The 19151-nt window shown below is 37.5% G+C and overlaps 1 non-coding gene across 1 annotated transcript; it reads right to left on the bottom strand.

Annotated features, from left to right (window-relative positions):
- Positions 1-12643: 12643 nt before the first annotated feature.
- Positions 12644-12751, bottom strand: LOC148580247 (small nucleolar RNA R71). The gene has a single exon (XR_015895749.1). It is a non-coding gene; the product is annotated as a small nucleolar RNA R71 (small nucleolar RNA).
- Positions 12752-19151: the final 6400 nt, after the last annotated feature.

Here is a 19151-nt window from a genome sequence, read left to right as displayed (position 1 = left end):
ATCTCCTTGTTTAAAGCCTTGGATGTCCAGCCTTAGCTGTGTCATCCGTTTTGGAGGAAAGTATTGATTCAAGAATTTTTCTGTCAGCTATTTTCATGTCCTTATGCTAGCCTTAGGTTGGTTATTTAACCACCTCTTGGCTTAGTCCTTTACAGAAAATGGGAACAGTAATAATCTGTAGACATCCTGATCTACTTCCTTATCATGTACTGTGTCAGCAATTTGTAAAAACTGTGCCAGAAACTCTGTAGGTTCTTCCTGTAGAAGACCGGAATACTGGCAGCTTTGCTGCACCATGATAATGAGCTGAGGATTCAACTCAAAGCTACTGACTCCAATGGAGGGTATGCAGATACTACTCCCATATGAAGCAGTAGAGGGGTTAGCATATGACCCCAGAGTCCTCCTGGACTGTTCATTTCCACTTAGATCCATGATGGAGAAAGGGAGATGATGTAAAATAAAAATTTATTTTTATTTATTTATTTATTTATTTAATTATTTCGAAAATAAAATAAATTAAAATAAAATAAATAAAAATAGGTGAAGATTTTCGAAAAAATGAGGAGAGAGAAAGTGGTCAGGAAGTTTTGAAAAAGATTTTAAATTTTGAAAAAAAATCTGAATTTTAAAAATAATTTTCGAAAATTTGTTTTTAAAAAAGAGAGAAAAGATATTTTTGAATTTAAAGAGGAAAGAGAGAAACAATAAGATAGCCCAAGATTTAAAATTTTTAGATCTAATGCTCCTTGTTTTCGAAAATTCTGGAGGAAAAACACCAAGGAACACCAAACTTAAAAATTTTAAGATCAAGACGCAAGGAAAACTCAAGAACACCTTGAAGATTCACAAGAACACAAGAACATGAAGAAAGAACACCAAAGTTAAAATTTTTAGAAAACCAAATTAAAATTTTTGAAAAACAAAGGAAAACCAACAAGAAAACACCAAACTTAAAGTTTGACACGAGATTTAATAGAAAAATTATTTTTGAAAAATTTTTGAAAAGAAAATAAAAGACTCTGACCCACAAGACAAAAATTTCCTAATCTAAGCAACAAGATTCACCGTCAGTTGTGCAAACTCAAACAATCCCCGGCAATGGCGCCAAAAACTTGGTGCACGAATCGTAAATCACACTTTTTACAACTCGTACCACTAACCAGCAAGTGCACTGGGTCGTCCAAGTAATACCTTACGTGAGTAAGGGTCGATCCCACGGAGATTGTTGGCTTGAAGCAATCTATGGTTACCTTGTAACTCTTAGTCAGGAAAACAATAAAATAATTCACTTATCAAATCTGATTGCAAGGAATAAAAGGGCAGAACACAAATTATACTTGTATGCAATGATGGAGAATAAGTTGGAGTTTTGGAGATGCTTTGTCTTCTGAAATTCTGCATTCCTCTGTTTTCTGATTCACGCACGGCTAATCATCTGCAGGTTCTCAATCGTACCGGAATAGGATTTACTATCCTTTTGCGTCTGTCACTACACCCAGCACTCACGAGTTTGAAGCTCGTCACAGTCATTCAATCCCTGAATCCTACTCAGAATACCACAGACAAGGTTTAGACTTTCCGGATTCTCTTGAATGCTGCCATCAATCTAGCTTATACCACGAAGATTCCGATCAAGAGATCTAAGAGATATTCATTCATTCTACGGTGGAACGTAAGTGGTTGTCAGGCACGCGTTTGTAGGGGAATGAGGATGATTGTCACATTCATCACATTCATATTGAAGTGCGAATGGATATCTTAGATAGGAACATGCATGTTTGAATGGAAAACAAAAATACTTGCATTAATTCATCGAGACACAGCAGAGCTCCTCACCCCCCAACAATGGAGTTTAGAGACTCATGTCGTCAAAAGGTACCAAGTTCATATCTAAAATGTCATGAGATACAAAACAAGTCTCTAAAAGTTGTTTAAATACTAGGTTAGTAAACTAGGTTTACAGAAAATGAGTAAACTAAGATGGATAGTGCAGAAATCCACTTCTGGGGCCCACTTGGCGTGTGCTGGGGCTGAGACTTCAGCTAATCACGTGCATAGGGCTTTTTTGGGCATTCAATGCCAGCTTTGGATCCTTTTCTGGCGTTGAACTCCAACTTGTAACTTGTTTCTGGCGTTGGACGCCAGACAGCAACATGGAACTGGCGTTGAACGCCAGTTTACATCATTTATCCTTGAGTAAAGTATGGACTTTTATATATTGATGGAAAGCCCTGGATGTCTACTTTCCAACGCAATTGAAAGCGCGCCATTTGGACTTCTGTAGCTCCAGAAATTCCATTCCGAGTGCAGAGAGGTCCGAATCCAACAGCATCAGCAGTCCTTTTCCAGCCTGAATCAGATTTTTGCTCAGCTCCCTCAATTTCAGCCAGAAAATACCTGAAATTACAGAAAAACACACAAACTCATAGTAAAGTCCAGAAATATGAATTTTTCCTAGAAACTAATGAAAATAAACTAAAAACTAACTAAAACATACTAAAAACTATATGAAATTAACCCCAAAAAGCGTATAAAATATCCGCTCATCAGTGTACAAAACAGGGTTGCAAGCATACTCATTACCATGAAATGCATATAGTCATTGATGATGAAATATGATATTGCCAAAAAGCAACCAATATGAAAACAAGTTATCAATCAATGCAAAGATCACCAGAATTGTATGAACAATGCACATAAATGAAATTCAAACACCAAATTTCAATGAGGCATGAAGGTCACAAGGTTGAGATAAGAGTTGAAAATTTTATGCACCATGTGACTAAAGGTACTTTGGGTATAGAAAAAATGAGTCACATTAATCACATAGGTGGATGAAATTATCAACCTTGTGAAAGCAAGCAAATGGGGCTCAATTTCAAATGAAACCCAAGTTTATGATCAATCTGAAAATTTACTCAAACTATTCAATGCATAGAGGTGAATCAACATTGTAAACAAGCAAAGAATATAATAAGCATGACCAAAACTTACAACACATCCTTGAAAAGTTTCTAAAACCATTTAGCAAACAAAATTCTATTGACACAGAAATCGTCAAATAGAAGTTTGTTGCATCAATTAAACAGTGTTATTTCATGAAATATGGTTAGGAAAAATCCGGCAGCATTTTAGTAGTAAATTGGCCATTCCCCATATTCAAACAATCAATTCAGGTTCCATATGAATGCATTACAATCAAAGACGAAAGCCAAATGTAAATTCATATGAAAGAGGCATGTAAGCTAATAGGCAGCAACAAATAGCAATAAGCAAATTAGACCAAACCAGGCAGCAACAAATACCATTGTTTCTTTGAACAATGAACAGAAATAATGGCTTAAAATACAACGCCACATATGCTCAATGAACAGAGATAATGGATTCAGGCAGCATGCTACTTGTTGAATTCAAATTGCAAATATCATTCCAAAACAATAATCATTCCACTTGCAAGCAGTATGAGTTCAAGCAATTAAGCATGTTTGAATCCAACAATGAAGTGCAAATTTAATCAGGAATTCAGCCAACAGTACTCAGCAAGAGCAAGCAACCAGGTAGCAGCATAAATTCAAACAAGCCTAAATCCACTACTCAGCCCAGATTCTCTAACCACCTAATCAAACTAAATTAACAAAACTAATCTAACTAAACAAGCTAAATATAATAAGCTAAACGAGATTAACCAACAAATGTAAAATGAAATGAGAAAAAGGAAAACCTGGATAGCAGGGGAGTTAGAACAGAGGAAGGGAAGGTGGAGGGAGAGGAATAAACCGGCCAGAGCAAGGTGGCGGTCTGGTGGTACAGTGGAATGTGCGCCAGCAACAATAGAGGTCGCGGCGGTACTTGTGGTGGCGTTGGGGTATTGTGAGAACGGATGAGAGAGAGAGAGACAGGGCCGGGGCGAAGCAGTGAGAGTGAGAGAGAGAGAGGAGGGAAGAAGAGAAGTGAAGGTGCTCGCGGCGACGATAGTGTCGCCAGAGGTGGTTGAAGCGATGGCTATGGAGAAAAGAAGAGGGAGAGACATTAGAGAGAGGGAGTAGAGGGGCTGCGCGAATGCGCTAGGGCTTCGCGTCCCTGGGATAAGTGGAAATTTGAATCCACACGGGCACGCACCGTGCACGTCCGCGTGGGTGGAAGAATTAGGGATCAGCGCGGAAGCGCCATATGCGCCTGTGTGTAGATGGGAAAATTGGGAATGGGCGCAGATGCGTACATCATGCGTCCACGCTGGTGAGCTGGGCAGAGGCACAAAAGGGGCCCAGAGTTGGAACAACTCTCGGGTCTTTTGGCCTGGGTGATGTAAAAACGCATCAACGCGCGCGCGCACTGTGCGCTTGCGCATGGACGAGTTGAATGATGATAGCGCGCGGAGGCGCCAGGCTTAAGATAGGAGGTTTAGTGAAGTCTACCTCGTCATCAATTCCAAGTGCAGTGGGGAAGGACTCATCAAGCTCAAAAAGACCATATGTTGATTCGGAATCATCATAAATAGGAAGGCTTGTTTCTAAGGACTCTTCTTCCAATTCTTTATTCACAATATGCCTTGGAGGTTGCACGTCCTCCTCAACATTGCTTTCTAATTCACTGGAAGAAGGCTCAACAAGATCATCAAAGGGATTGATCAATGTGGATAAAAAATCACTAATGATGGAATCCACTTCTTGGTCAATTTCCTTCCACTCTCTATCCACTTCCTCAACATCACTCTCCTCTTTAACATCCCTTCCAAACTTCGTGGAAGAGGGCTCTTCAGCTTGAGATTCCTTTATGTGCTCAACATATCCTAAACATCCATCCACTACTCCCTTTTGTTCACTAATTTCTACCTCCTCCTCTTGTTGTACTTCTTGTTTTAATTCCTCCTCCTCTCCATGGAGCTTCAAGTTCACTCCCTCGCCAAGCTCTTTGGTTACTTCTCCACATTCAACAATGGGAGTGCCTTGATCACATAGGCATAGGCGGGATGAGACCATGTTGCCAATGGCTTTCACCATGATAGCCATTTTCACTCTTAACTCCGCAAACTTCTTTTCATCCTCCTCTTGTCGCCTTAAGATATGAGATTCAAGATCTCTCAATTCCAACAAGGGGGCTTCATCGGGAGGTGATGGTGAAAAGGAAGGTTCATTGTTTGAGGGACGGTTGTTATAATCGGAAGGTGGTTCATATTGGTGAAATTCTTGAGGTGGTGTGTATGGACCATGTGGTTCATGGGAGTATTAGTGTTGGAAAGGTGGTGGTCCTAGATGCAGTTCATATAGTGGTTGGTATGGCGGGTATGGGTTAGGGTTATATGGAGGTAAATGGTGGTAGTAGGCTTGTGAGTAAGGTGGTTAAAAATTATCTTGTGGAGGGGGTTCATATGCATGTGGTGGTTGTGGTTGACAATCATAATAAGGGTCATCACACATATTGGATTGGTATGCATTAGGATCAGGATTATACCCATATGAGTTCAGAGGGGGTTGTTGCCAAGAAGGTTGTTCTCGAGCTTGGGGTTCCTCCCATCTTTGATTCCCAAATCCTTGATGCACATCCTCATTGAAGCTTCCATTTCCTACAATATAGTTTGAACTACACTCATAGCCACAGTGATGAGAATTCATAGTGAAAGAAAAGACAAAAAATAAAACTAATAAGAAACAAAGAAAACAAAATCCCACAACTAGCAAAAGCCAACAAACAAACCAAAAATCAAGCTATTCACAATATATACAATAGCTAATAATAATAGCATCATTTCTATCCCCGGCAACGGCGCCATTAATTTGGTTGCAAATAATTGTTGTCGGTCTAGATTTTCTTCCTAAAGAAAGAAATTACTTCGTTGTAAGCATAGTCCTACACCAACAAACAACTCTCACATCAAATTAAGAGTATGGTTTTGTCACAAGTACAAACCCAAAATAAGAATTAACCGAAGTATTTAGACTCCGGGTCATCTCACGAGGATAGCAATGAAGTGGTCAATTAATAGCTATGAAGGGGTAAAAGGGCAAGAAATTAAATGAGCAAGACGCGTAAATCAAGCAAGCAATTAAAGAAAGCAAGATAAGAGACTCTTGGCTAAAACTTAGGTAATCAAGATCACTATCCTTGTCAACAATCCAAGTATTGATAATTATGCGGAACCGAGCTCATTAGGTCTACTCACTAAAGCCTTAAGCACGTAATGTCTACTCCTAGGCTTGGAGTACGTCAAATGGCTTGATCAACATCAATCCATAAGTCCCAACCTAGCTACTAATTGACTTAGTAGTAGGCTAGAGTCAATGGTTATCAAATTGATCCCCAAGGGTTCTAAAATTACCAATTTAACAAAGCCCAAGGACTCAAGATTACTCAATCCCCTTAGCCTAGGCCAAGGGTCAAAAGAACTACTCAAAAACTATAGGAAGCATTATATCAAACACCTAATGTGCACAAAAAGTAAACATCACAAAATGCTAAAATTAAGGAGACCCATAACTATCATAAGCAAGAACTCAACAATAGCAAGCAAGATCAACATGAAAGAAATATTAACATCAAATTGCATTAATTGTAAACCAAATCCAATATGAGTTCATCATCACAAAGGAGGACAAAATGAGAAATTAACATTACAACTAAAGAGATCAAGACATAGACATGAGAAATTATAAAAGAAACAAGATGAAAGCAAGGAATTAAACATGGATCTATAACAATTTAACCTAATTATAGAGAGAAGAGGGAGCTTCTCTCTCTAGAAAACTAACTAAAGGCTCATGTTGACTTAACTAATTGCTCTCTCCTTGCTTGGACTTTAATTCTGCATGAAATACACCCATAAACAAGTTGGATTTGGGCCTGGACAGCTCAGAAATTGCCCCCAGCATTTTGCATTTAAGTGGGTCACGTGCCAGTATCGGCGCGTACGCGCCATGTGCGCGTGCGCGTCGATTGGCTGTTTCTTCATCCGTGCGTACGCGGCATGTACGCGTGCGCGTCCTTATGTTAGTACGTGCCTTGTACGCGTGTGCGCCCATTGATGCATTCCTAATCTTTGTCTCTTCATACATTCTCCACTTTGTATGCTTTTTTCCTCATCTCTTCCATCCAATACTTGTCTTATGAACCTAAAATCACTTAACAAACACATAAAGGCATCGAATGAAATTAAAGTGAATCAAAATCACCAATTTAAGGGCCTAAAAAGCATGTTTTTACACTTAAGCACAATTCAAGGGAGAATTACAAAACCATGCTATTTCATTAAATAAATGTGGGAAAAGGTGGTAAAATCCCCTAAAATGAGCACAAGATAAACCCCGAAATCGGGGTTTATCAAAGTGCTCATGGAACCAACAATTCAAAAGACTCTTGATGAAGATAAAACTCCAATAATGACACAACCACCAAGTCTTGATATCCAAGGAGTGAAGGCAACTAACAAGAGCACCAATCTTGTCCCCGATCCAGCAAGCAGACTCAATCGAGCCAAATACAAAAGAAAGCTTGCTGAGGAGAGACCAAGACAGGGGAAACTAGCTGGTTTTATCTCTCTCCTTGAAGTCATTCCTCTTAACAAACTGGAAGAAGAGGAAGAAAGTGAAGAAAAATATGTCAAGCTAATGACACTAAAATATGTCATTTTCTCTGTCTGTTTTGTCTAAATTTCAATAAATTAGCATATGATTGCATTCTAAGTTTGGTGTTGCCTTGTAACAAATTGTTTTCAATCCTTTTGGATGATTGCATCAAATAAAAAATGAGAGTGTCACACTAAGATTCTAAGTTTGGTGTGCCACTTTTTTTCTATTCAATTTATTCAAGCAACACCACTTGTCTGCATAATCATAATGCCTCTGCAGTGTTATTCTTTTCTTTTGGTTTGACACTTTGTTATTCTGTTTACTTTAGTTATTTCTTTGTTTTTAATGCTTTCATTTATTTTACTTCTTGACTGTTTTTGTTAAATACCTCACCAAGAAATTCTTACTCATGACAGATCCTTGGCTTGATGATTGTATTTAACATATAGCAGTTACTTGTGTTTAGTTTTAGTTCAAATAAAATTGACGTATGATTGCATTCTAAGTTTGGTGTTGCTATGCAATAAAATTTGCTTCCAATCTTTACTGGATACTTTCATCAATTTCAAGTGTAAGTGTCACACTAAGGTTAGTGTGCCACTTACTTTCTTTCTGCAATGTATCATACACACCCTCTTATGTTTGCAATCACAATGTCTCTGTCTCTTGTGCTTTGATTGTTATCTTTAATTTTGCTTGCTTAAAACACATGTACTACTAACATTTTATTATGTAAGATATTCATGATCCATGTTAGCCCCATAGCCATTGTTCTAATTGTTGCTTGAGGATGAGCAAGCATTCTGAGTATAGGCAAGGGAAGAGGAAGAATAGAAGAAAAAGGACAACAGTAGAGAAGATGAATTAGAAGGTTGTAAAGTTCCTTTTCCTCTCATTTGTTTCCAACACCTTAAATTTCATTATTGTCTTTATTTTCTCTGTTAACATGTGTGTATGAATAAGCATAGCCTGAATTTTGATTTGCAACATGTTGCTATGCCACCATGACTACCATTGATGAGCGGATAATTTATACACTATTTGGCATTGTTTTTACATAGATTTTAGTATGATTTAGTTAGTAATTAGTATATTTTTATTAGTTTTTAAATAAAATCACATTTCTGGACTTTACTATGAGTTTGTGTGTTTTTCTATGATTTCAGGTATTTCTGGCTGAAATTGAGGGACTTGAGCAAAAATCTGATTCAGAGGTTGAAGAAGGACTGCAGATGCTGTTGGATTCTGACCTCCCTGCACTCGAAGTGGATTTTCTGGAGCTACAGAAACTTAATGGGTGCGCTCTCAATTGCGTTGGAAAGTAGACATCAAGGGCTTTCCAGCAATATATAATAGTTCATACTTTGTCCGAGTTTAGATGATGCAAACTGGCGTTTAACGCCAGCTTTCTACCTTATTCTGGCGTTAAATGCCAGAAACAAGTTACAAACTGGCGTTTAACTCCAAAGAAGACCTCTACACGTGAAAGCTTCAATGCTCAGCCCAAGCACACACCAAGTGGACCCGGAAGTGGATTTCTACATCATTTACTTATCTCTGTAAACCCTAGTAACTAGTTTAGCATAAATAGGACTTTTTACTATGGTATTTACATCTTTGCATCAATTTGGGTCTTTTTCCCTATGTTTCGAATTCATATGCCATTTGGGGGGCTGGCAATTCGGCCATGCCTAGACCTTATTTTTATGTATTTTCAACGGGGTAATTTCTACACACCATATATTAAGGTGTGGAGCTCTGCTGTTCTTCATGAATTAATGCAAAGTACTATTGTTTTTCTATTCAACTCAAGCCTACTTCTTCTCTAAGATATTCATTCGCACCCAAGAACATGATGAATGTGATGATTATATGATGCTCATCACCATTCTCACCTATGAACGCGTGCCTGACAACCACTTCCGTTCTACATGCAAACAAGCTTGAATGTGTATCTCTTGGGTTTCTAATCTAAGGTTAAAACCTTCGTGGTATAGGCTATAATTATTGGTGGCAATTCCTGAAATTCGGAAAGTCTAAACCTTATATGTGGTATTCCAAGTAGGATCTGGGAAGGGATGACTTTGACGAGCTTCAAACTCGCAAGTGTTGGGCGTAGTGACAGACACAAAAGGATCAATAGATCCTATTCCAACATGATCGAGAATCGACAGATGATTAGCCGTGTGGTGACAATGCATTTGGACCATTTTCACTGAGAGGACGAGAAGTAGCCATTAACAACGGTGATGCCCAACATACAGCTTGCCATGAAAAGGAGTATGAATGATTGGATGAAAGCAGTAGGAAAGCAGAGGTTCAAACGGAACAAAAGCAACTCCATACGTTTATCTGAAATTCTCACCAATGAATTACATAAGTATTTCTATCCTATTTTATATTTTAATTATATTTTAATTATATTTTAATTATCAAATCTCTATAACCATTTGAATCCGCCTGAATGAGATTTACAAGGTAACCATAGCTTGCTTCAAGCCGACAATCTCCGTGGGATCGACCCTTACTCACGTAAGGTTTATTACCTGGACGACCCAGTGCACTTGCTGGTTAGTTGTATCGAAATTGTGAAAAAGAATTTAATATTGCAAACGTGCGTGCTAAGTTTTTGGCGCCGTTGATGGGGAATGAACAATCACGATTTCGTGCACCAAGTTTTTGGCGCCATTGCCGGGGATTGTTTGAGTTTGGACAACTGACCGTTCATCTTGTTGCTCAGATTAGGTAATTTTATTTTAATTTTAAAATTTTTGTTTTTATTATTTTTAGTTTCGAAAAATTTATTCTATGGCTTCAGAATTTTTAAGAATGAATTCTAGAGTTTCACGATGATCTGTTGAAGACTGGCTGGCTGTGAAGCCATGTCTAATCCTTTGGACTGAGATTTCAACTTATCATCACAAGAGTTCGTGGACTCCCATCTGATCAGCTGTTGTGTGCCTGATTTGTATGCTAAAGCTTGGCTGGCCATTGGCCATGTCTAGTGTTTTGGACCGGAGCTTTCACTTAAAGCTTGGCTAGCCATGTCTAATTCCTGGAGTTTTAGACTAACATTTCATGATTCTTGGAATTCTCATTATAAATTTTGAAATCCTTATTTTCTTTTTCCAATTAATTTTTGAAAAATCCAAAAAAAAATTTAATAAAATCATAAAACCAAAATTTGATGTTTCTTGCTTGAGTCTAGTGTCAATTTTTAAGTTTGGAGTCAATTGCATCTTTTTAATTTTTCATTAAAATTTTTGAAAACTCATGAATTTGTTCTTCATGATCTTCAAGTTGTTCTTGATGAATTTCTTTGTTTGATGTCTGAATTTTTCTTGTTTGGTGTCTTTTCTTGTTTTTCATATGCATTTTAGAATTATTAGTGTCTATAGAGTAAAAATTTTTAAGTTTGGTGTCTTGAATGTTTTCCTTTTCTTAAAAATTTTCATAAATAAGTTCTTGGTGTTCATCTTGACATTCAAAGTGCTGTTGCATGCATTGTGTGTTTTGATTTATAATTTTCATGTTTTGAGTCTTTTTGTTGTTTTTCTCTCTCCTCATTAAAAATTCAAAAATCAAAAAAATATCTTTTCCTTATTCTCTCATAAATTTTCGAAAATTTGAGTTGACTTTTTAAAAACTTTTTAAAAATTTAGTTGTTTCTTTTTAGCCAAGTCAAAATTTTCAATTTAAAAATCCTATCTTTTCAAAACTTTTTCAAAAATCAAATCTTTTTCAATTTTCTTCTTAATATTTTCGAAAATTTCAAAATGATTTTCAAAAATGTTTTTCTTATTTTTGTTTCATATTTTCGAATTCATTGCCAACTTTTAATATTTTGATTCAAAAATCTCAAGTTGTTACTTGCATATTAAGAAAAGTTCAATCTTTAAATTTTAAAATCCTATCTTTTAGTTTCTTGTTAGTCAAGTAATCAACTTTAATTTTCAAAAATCAAATCTTTTTAATTTCCTTTTTAAATCTCTTTCAAATTAAATTTCAATCATATCTTTTTCAAAATCAATTTCAAAATCTTTTATAACTTCTCACCCTTTCAAATTTGATTTTCAAATCTTTTTCAATTAACCACTTAACTTTTTGTTTGATTTTAAAAGTTTACTATTTCAATCATATCTTTTTCAAAACCACCTAATTACTTTTCTCTCTCTTATTTTCGAAAATCACTAACCTATTTTTCAAAAAAATTTCTTTTCATTAACTAATTGTTTTAAATTTTAATTTAATTTTTTTTCCTTCTTAAATTTCGAATTCTAATTAATAGACAAAATAAAAACAAAAATATTTTTATTTCATTTTATTTAATTTTCGAATTCTTCCCCCTCTCATCTCTTTCTCTTTGTTTATTTATTTACTAACACTCCTCTTCCACACAAAATTCGAACCCTCTCTTCTTCTCTGTGTTTGAGTTTTTCTCTTCTCCTCCTTCTATTCTTCTCCTCTTATACTCACATAAGGAATCTCTATACTGTGACATAGAGGATTCCATATTTTCTTTTCTGTTCTCTTCTTTTTCATATGAGCAGGAACAAAGATAAAAACATTCTTGTTGAAGCTAACCCTGAACCTGAAAGGACTCTGAAGAGGAAGCTAAGGGAAGCTAAAGCACAACTCTCTAGAGAAAACCTGACAGAAATTTTTGAAAAAGAGACATGGCCGAAAATAATAACAATGGTGGAGATGCAAGGAAGATGCTTGGTGACTTTATTGCACCATCTTCTAACTTCTATGGAAGAAGTATCTCACTTCCTGCGATTGGAGCAAACAATTTTGAACTTAAACCTCAATTAGTTTCTCTAATGCAACAGAATTGCAAGTTTCATGGACTTTCAATGGAAGATCCTCATCAGTTTTTAGCTGAATTCTTGCAAATCTGTGACACTGTCAAGACCAATGGAGTTGATCCCGAGGTCTACAGGCTTATGCTTTTCCCTTTTGCTTTAAGAGACAGAGCTAGAACATGGTTGGATTCACAACCTAAGGATAGCCTGAACTCTTGGGATAAGCTGGTCAGTGCTTTCTTGGCCAAATTCTTTTCTCCTCAAAAGATGAGCAAGCTTAGAGTGGAAATCTAAACCTTCAGACAGAAGGAAGGAGAATCCCTCTATGAAGCTTGGGAAAGATATAAGCAACTGATCAAAAGGTGTCCTACTGACATGCTTCCAGAATGGAGCATCATAAGTATATTCTATGATGGTCTGTCTGAGTTGTCAAAAATGTCATTGGACCATTCTGCAAGAGGATCTCTTCACATGAAAACCCCTGTAGAAGCTCAGGAACTCATTGAAATGGTTGCAAATAACCAGTTTATGTACACCTCTGAGAGGAATCCTGTGAAGAATGGGATGCCTCAGAAGAAGGGTGTTCTTGAAATTGATACTCTGAAGGCCATATTGGCTCAGAACAAAATATTGACTCAGCAAATCAATATGATTTCTCAGAGTCTGAATGGATTGCAAGCTGCATCCAACAGTACTAAAGAAGCATCTTCTAAAGAAGAAGCTTATGATCCTGAGAACCCTGCAATGGCAGAGGTGAATTACATGGGAGAACCCTATGGAAACACCTATAATCCTTCATGGAGAAATCATCCAAACTTATCATGGAAGGACCAACAGAAGCCTCAACAAGGCTTCAATAATAATGGTGGAAGAAAAAGGTTTAGCAATAGCAAGCCTTTTCCATCATCTTCTCAGCAACAGACAGAGAATTCTGAACAGAGCCATTCTGGCTTAGCAAATATAGTCTCTGATATATCCAAGACCATACTAAGTTTCATGAATCAAACAAGGTCCTCTATTAGAAATTTGGAGGCATAGGTGGGTCAGCTGAGTAAGAAGATTACTGAAACTCCTCCCAGTACTCTCCCAAGCAAGGCCATAACCTTACTTAGTATGGCCGAATGCCCAGAGGAGGAGGAGGACGTGAATCCCGGTAAGGAGGACCTCTTGGGACGTCCTCTGAACAGAAATGAATTCCCATTTGAGGAACCAAAGGTATCTGAGGCTCATACAGAGATCATAGAGATTCCATTGAACTTCCTTCTGCCATTCATGAGCTCTGATGAATATTCTTCCTCTGAAGAGGATGAAGATGTCTCCGAAGAGTAAGTTGCTAAGTATTTAGGAGCAATCATGAAGTTGAATGCCAATTTATTTGGTAATGAGACTTAGGAGGATGAACCCCCTTGTTCACCAATGAACTGAGTACATTAATGAGGCAAACTTTAACTTAGAAGAAACTGGATCCCAAAAAGTTCTTCATACCTTGTACCATAGGAACCATGACCTTTGAGAAGGCTCTATGTGACCTTGGGTCAGGGATAAACCTCATGTCACTCTCTGTAATGGAGAAATTGGGAATCTTTGAGGAACAAGCTGCAATAATCTCATTAGAGATGGCAGACAAATCAATGAAAAAGGCTTATGGACTAGTAGAGAACGTGCTAGTGAAGGTTGAAGGCCTTTACATCCCTGCTGATTTCATAATCCTAGACACTGGGAAGGATGAGGATGAATCCATCATCCTTGGCAGACCTTTCCTAGCCACAGCAAAAGTTGTGATTGATGTTGACAGAGGAGAATTGGTCCTTCAGTTGAATGAGGACTACCTTGTATTTAAGACTCAAGGTTCTCCTTCTGTAACCATGGAGAGGAAGCATGAGAAGCTTCTCTCAATACAGAGTCAAATAAAACCCCCACATTCAAACTCTAAGTTTGGTGTTGGGAGGCCATAACCAAACTCTAAGTTTGGTGTTGAGAGGCCACAACCAAACTCTAAGTTTTGTGTTAAGAGGCCCAACCTTGCTCTGATTATCTGTGAAGCTCTATGAGAGCTCACTGTCAAGCTATTGACATTAAAGAAGCGCTTGTTGGGAGGCAACCCAATGTTATTTAATTATATCTATTTATTTTCCATTGCTATTTTATGTTTTCTTTAGGTTGATGATCATGTGAAGTCACAAAAACTACTGAAAAATAAAAAACAAAGAAAAATAAAAAATAGCAGTAAAAACAGCACACCCTGGAGGAGCAACTTACTGGCGTTTAAATGCCAGTAAGGGTAGCAGAATGGGCGTTTAACGCCCAGTCTGGCACCTTTCTGGGCGTTAAACGCCAGAAAGAAGCACCAGACTGGCATTAAATGCTAGAAAGAAGCAACAATCCGGCGTTAAACGCCAGAAACATGTTGCAGCCTAGCGTTTAACACCAGGAAAGGATTAAAAGCTGGCATTTAACGCCAAAAACAAGCAGCAATCTGGCGTTAAATGCCAGGATTGCACTGCAAGGGCATTTACACGCCTAATAGGAGCAGGGATGATACATCATTGACCCCTCAGGATCTGTGGACCCCACAGGATCCCCACCTACCCCACCTCTCTCTCTCCCCCTCCATCTCCTCCATTTTCTTCTTCTTCCCCTTCTTTCTTTCTTCTTTTGCTCGAGGACGAGCAAACCTTTTAAGTTTGGTGTGGTAAAAGTATTGCTTTTTGTTTTTCCATAACCATTTATGGCACCTAAGGCCGGAGAAACCTCTAGAAAGAGAAAAGGGAAGACAAAAGCTTCCACCTCCGAGTCATTGGAGATGAAGAGATTCATCTCAAGGGTTCATAGCTCAGAAGTAGAGCATTTGATTACACAACAAGAGAGCCCACTCATGGACCTCAACAAGAGGATGAGGAATTCCCTCACCAAGAAATCTCTGAGATGCCTCAAGGGATACATTTTCCTCCACACAACTATTGGGAGCAACTAAGGATAGGAGAACCAAAATCACTAGGGATGAAGCAACAAAGGCAAGGAAGAGACATAGAGGAGCTCAAAAGCACCATTGGTTCTTCAAGAGGAAGACGCCACCCTCACTAAGGTGGACTCATTCCTTAATCTCCTTGTCTATTTATTTTTCTATTTTCTGTTTTTGAGCATCATGTTTGTCTATGTTTGTGTCTTCATTACATAGTGTCTAGTGTCTATGTCTTAAAACTATGAATAATTCCATGAACCCTTCACCTCTCTTAATTAAAAAATGTGCTTAATTACAAAAGAACAAGAAGTACATGAATTTCGAATTCATCCTTGAAATTAGTATAATTATTTTGATGTGGTGACAATACTTTCTGTTTTCTAAATGAATGCTTGAACAGTGCATATGTTTTTTGAATTTGTTGTTTATGAATGTTAAAATTGTTGGCTCTTCAAGAATAATGAAAAAGGAGAAATGTTATTTGATAATTTGAAAAATCATATAATTGATTCTTGAAGTAAGAAAAAGCAGTGAATAACAAGGCTTGCGAAAATAAAAGAAAAAAAAAAGAGAAAGAGAGAAAGAAAAAAAGAAAAAAAGAAAGGCAAGCAGAAAAAGCCAATAGCCCTTAAAACCAAAAGGCAAGGGTAAAATAAAAAAGGATCCAAGGCTTTGAGCATCAGTGGATAGGAGGGCCCAAAAGGAATAAAATCCTGGCCTAAGCGGCTAAACCAAGCTGTCTCTAACCATATGCTTGTGGCGTGAAGGTGTCAAGTTAAAAGCTTGAGACTGAGCGGTTAAAGTCGAGGTCCAAAGCAAAAAAAGAGTGTGCTTAAGAACCCTAGACACCTCTAATTGGGGACTCTAGCAAAGCTGAGTCACAATCTGAAAAGGTTCACCCAGTTATGTGTCTGTGGCATTTATGTATCCGGTGGTAATACTGGAAAACAAAGTGCTTAGGGCCACGACCAAGACTTATAAAGTAGCTGTGTTCAAGAATCAACATACTGAACTAGGAGAATCAATAACACTATCTGAATTCTGAGTTCCTATAGATGCCAATCATTCTGAACTTCAAGGGATAAAGTGAGATACCAAAACTGTTCAGAGGCAAAAAGCTACTAGTCCCACTCATCTAATTGGAGCTAAGTTTCATTGAGATTTTGGGATTTATAGTATATTCTCTTCTTTTTATCCTATTTGATTTTCATTGAGCGGAAAATTTATACGCTTTTTGGCATTGTTTTTACATTGTTTTTAGTATGATTTAGTTAGTTTTTAGTATATTTTTATTAGTTTTTAAATAAAAATCACATTTCTGGACTTTACTATGAGTTTAAATGTTTTTTTGTGATTTCAAGTAATTTCTGGCTGAAATTGAGGGACTTGAGCAAAAATCTGATTCAGAGGCTGAAGAAGGACTGCAGATGCTGTTGGATTCTGACCTCCCTGCACTCGAAGTGGATTTTTTGGAGCTACAGAAACCCAATTGGTGCGCTCTGAATTGCGTTGGAAAGTAGACATCCAGGACTTTCCATCAATATATAATAGTTCATACTTTCTCCAAGTTTAAACGACGCAAACTGGCGTTTAATGCCAGCTTTCTACGCTATTCTGGCGTTAAACGACAGAAACAAGTTGCAAAGCAGAGTTAAACGCCAGAAACAAGTTACAAATTGGCGTTTAACTCCAAGGAAGACCTCTACACGTGAAAGCTTCAATGCTCAGCCCAAGCACACACCAAGTGGGCCCGAAAGTGGATTTCTGCATCATTTACTTATCTCTATAGACCCTAGTAACTAGTTTAGTACAAATAGGACTTTTTACTATGGTATTTACATCTTTGGATCAATTTGGGTCTTTTTCCCTATCTTTTGAATTCATATTCCATTTGGGGAGGCTGGGCATTTGGCCATTCCTAGACCTTGTTCTTATGTATTTTCAACGGTAGAGTTTCTACACACCATATATTAAGGTGTGGAGCTCTGTTGTTCTTCATGAATTAATGCAAAGTAATATTGTTTTTCTATTCAACTCAAGCCTATTTCTTCTCTAAGATATTCATTCGTACCCAAGAACATGATGAATGTGATGATTATGTGACGCTCATCACCATTCTCACCTATGAACACGTGCCTGACAACCACCTCCGTTCTACATGCAAATAAGCTTGAATGTGTATCTCTTGGGTTTCTAATCTAAGATTAAAACCTTCGTGGTATAGGCTAGAATTATTGGCAGCCATTCCTGAGATCCGGAAAGTCTAAACCTTGTCTGTGGTATTCTGAGTAGGATCTGGGAAGGGATGACTGTGACGAGCTTCAAACTCGCAAGTGTTGGGCGTAGTGACAGACGCAAAAGGATCAATGGATCATTTTCACTGAGAGGACGGGAAGTAGCCATTGACAACGGTGATGCCTAACATACAGCTTGCCATGGAAAGGAGTATGAATGATTGGATGAAAGCAGTAAGAAAGCAGAGGTTCAGAAGGAACAAAAGCAACTTCATACGCTTATCTGAAATTCTCACCAATGAATTGCATAAGTATTTCTATCCTATTTTATATTTTAATTATATTTTAATTATCAAATCTCCATAACCATTTGAATCCGCCTGACTGAGATTTACAAGGTGACCATAGCTTGCTTCAAGCCGATAATCTCCGTGGGATTGACCCTTACTCACGTAAGGTTTATTACTTGGACGACTCAGTGCACTTGCTGGTTAGTTGTATCAAAATTGTGAAAAAGAATTTAAGATTTCAAACGTGCGTGCTAAGTTTTTGGCGCCGTTGATGGGGAATGAACAATCACGATTTCGTGCACCAACCATCTTGAATTTTGTAAAGTTGAAAGCAGTAAAGTATCATGATCATAAACAAACATGGAATTAAAGAAGGATTTAGCATGTGCATACAAGTATTGGAAAGATAGTATGGTTAATTGTTGCTCAATTGCATTAGATTTTATTTAATTGAAGTTTTCATCTAGACATTTTGTAAAATCTTTTGAAATCATGAAAATCTTGAAGAAGCAAATGCAATTAAGGCAAGAAAGAAAAAGGGAAAGAATGAGAAAGTTGAAGGCTCTGAGTACCAATGACAATTAAGTTGTTAAGTACTTGTGGTGTTTATGTATCAAGCAATAAGCTTGAAAACAAAACACCTTGAGTCAAGGTTAGGCTCAAGTGCAAATGCACTCCCTCAAGGCTCAAGGCTCTGAGCATCAATGATTAGAGAGTCAAGAAAAGAAACAAATGAGCTTAATGAAGTCCTCTAATTAAATGCTTGTGGTGCTTATGTATCAAGTGGTAATACTTGAAAACAAAGCATTTAGAGTCGTAGCTTTGTTATCAACTCATGGGGCAAAACACCCAAAAGGAGAAGCTAATAAGAAAAGAAGCTAATAAGAAAATGAAAAGCTTGTTTCAAGGAAGAAACATAAGGAAAAGATTTCATAAATTGAGCTAGATAGAAGCATCAATCATTTACATTTCTTTTGTGATTGAAGCATGCATAGAAAACTAGCTAACCATGAACATTGAGTTGCTATTCTTCATACCTTGAATTGTCAATCTTTATTGCATGATTCTTTTCTTGCTTGGGGACAAGCAAGGTTTAAGTTTGATGTTGTGATGACTGGTGCACGAAATTGTGATGTCCAGGCTCAAACTATTCCTGGCACGTGAGCAACTTGGTACGTGTAATCGTGGTTACACATTCATAATTTGTGACAACTTCGATACAACTAACCAGCAAGTGCACTGGGTCGTCCAAGTAATACCTTACGTGAGTAAGGGTCGAATCCCACGGAGATTGT

Source organism: Arachis ipaensis, chromosome B10 (genome assembly GCF_059453495.1).
Source record: "Arachis ipaensis isolate K30076 ecotype BB chromosome B10, ASM5945349v1, whole genome shotgun sequence".
Lineage (NCBI taxonomy): Eukaryota > Viridiplantae > Streptophyta > Magnoliopsida > Fabales > Fabaceae > Arachis > Arachis ipaensis.
Note: the sequence above shows the minus strand (reverse complement) of the source record. Positions and strands in the feature narration are given on the sequence as shown.